We start from the raw sequence: 2420 nt of genomic DNA, 5'->3' as shown, positions 1-2420 counted from the left end.
GTTGTATACAATGAAAACGATACAGACAGAAACTTTCCTGGTGGTCCAGTGGGTAGGGCCCCATGCTCCCAATGCAGGGGGCCCAGGTTCAAGCCCTGGTCAGGAAACTAGATCCCACATCCCGCAGCTAAAAGAGCCCACATACTGCAACTAAACATCCCGTATCCCAAGACGAAGCTTGACAATCACACGTGCTGTAAGCAAGACCCAGAGCAGCCAAATAAACAAGGAAAGAAAGAAAATAGTACGGATGAAATGATAGTGTCGCTTCACCCTCTTACTCTCCCCTCCTCCCTCCACTTGGGACCCTGGTTTCTCATTCCAAGTTCAACAGCCATCGTTATTACCATTTCCATGTATCTCCTTCCAGATATTTTCTGTGCATTTGTAAACACGTATGCATGGAGAAACTGAGTTTGTACATGGTTTCTAATTCTCATTAATAAAAAATTCCAAGCTATATGTGCTTCCAGTTGAAGGCTCCAATCATTAAGCAAGTTCTGCAGGAGGAACAGCAGGCCCAGCTGGCCCTGTTTCTAGTTCCCTGTTCATGGTGCCCTAAAGTGAACACTTTCAACTCGTTCCTGATCCCTCTCTAACTCTCAGTAACGTGCTTAGATGTCTACTTCAGATGTTTTCAGCTTCAGGCATTGTCTTTTGACTTCCCAGGGTGGAAGAGGCTTCAGACTTCAGTTTTAGGCTATTGCCAGCTATTGCTCAACCCCCTTCTGTGCTTCTCTCATCGTGGTACCAAAATCTTGGTTAGATCAATATTTGCATTGTTATAAACATGGATGTGCCTTTCACCCCTGAGCCATGTCGAATACCATGGAGTTCAGGGGTCTGTTTTTTATTTGCTTTCTTGACATTAGTAATGGTTAAGTTTCCCCATGTGTGTCACATTCTATATTCTCACCACGAATTAAGCTGTAAGCTCTCTCTCCAGATCGTCCCCACTGCTATATGCATTAGGTTTTCCATCAGCCTTATCCTGGAGTGACTCTCCAGGAGCCTTTTGACCTGGCCCATTTGGGACTATCTTCTCTCTAAGCTCCATGTACAGATGTTGGGAACTTTCTTTCCATCACCCTGGGATTGCTTCTCCTTTCTCTTGAGCTGGATTTCCTCTTGCTTGGGTATCTTCCTCTTTCTTGGTGTGTTTATTTATTACCCCCTCCAGTAGATTTCTGAGGAAAGACACATGGGTATTATGTGTAGTTTTTCTGTAAGAGAGATCTTATTAGACTGTTGTTCTATATTATTCCTTTTTTCCACTTAGCCTTGTGTTTTGACAATATCTCCCCATTGGTGTGAATAATTTCCCTCTTATTTTAATGGTTGAGTAGATCATAGAAACCCTCTTAACTGAAACAATTGGCATTCTCTGTTGGATACTTGGCTTCCCACGTGGCGCTAATGGTAAAGAATCCGCCTGCCAACACAGGAGACTCCAGTTCGAACCCCGAGTGGGACATTCCATAGACAGAGGAGCCTGGCAGGTTAAAGTCTATGGGGCTGCAAAGAGTTGGACACAACTGAGCATGCACGATACTTCATTGAAAATCAGAACCATAAGAAAGACCTACAGTGGCAAAGAGTGGCTCAAAGCTCACCAATTCTATTCTAGTCTTTTCCTCCCAAGAAGACTCCCCTGCAGTTAGGGTGGGGGCCGTGTACCAGGGATTGACCAAAGATAAGTGAAATATGTAAATGTATGTATTAGCGTTCTCCAGAGGGACAGAACCAATAGGGTATATATAGAGAGATTTATTATAAGGAATTGAGCACAGAGGCTGAGAAGTCCCAAGATTTGTAGTCAGCCAGCTGGACACCCAGAAAGCCAATGGTTTGGTTCTAGTCTAAGTCTGAAGGCTGATATCCCAGCTCCAAGACAGTTGGGCACAGAGGGTGGATTTTTGAGCCTTTTTGTTCTATTCAGGTCTTCAGTGAATTAGATGAGGCCCACCCACTCTGGCGAGGGCCATCTGCTTTCCCTAGTCTACCAACTCAGATGCTCACCTCATTCAGAAACATCTTTATAGACAGAGGCAGAATGATATTTGATCAATATCTGTGCACCCTGTGGCCCAGTCAAGTTGACACATATGACGTATCATTGCAATGTGATAGGTCACTTGCAGACCTCGCCCTAATGCCCTTCGTGGATTCCTCCATATAGTCTTTCTTTCCTTTCTGTGGTGCTTTTGGAGGCCACATATTAGAGGTGATGGAGTCAGAGGGATGGTGCCTGGACCCCTGGTTCACCATCTGTCCATAATGATATTAACAAATGAATGAATGAATAACCGGGAAAGAAGGAAAAGCCCTTCCTTACAGAACAATGCCAACTCGCACATGTACAAGGAACGATGGAATTAGAAAGTCACCATCTGGCAGCCACCACAGTGAGGAGTGTTTCG

Source organism: Budorcas taxicolor, chromosome 2, assembly GCF_023091745.1.
Source record: "Budorcas taxicolor isolate Tak-1 chromosome 2, Takin1.1, whole genome shotgun sequence".
NCBI classification, from domain to species: domain Eukaryota; kingdom Metazoa; phylum Chordata; class Mammalia; order Artiodactyla; family Bovidae; genus Budorcas; species Budorcas taxicolor.
Note: the sequence above shows the minus strand (reverse complement) of the source record.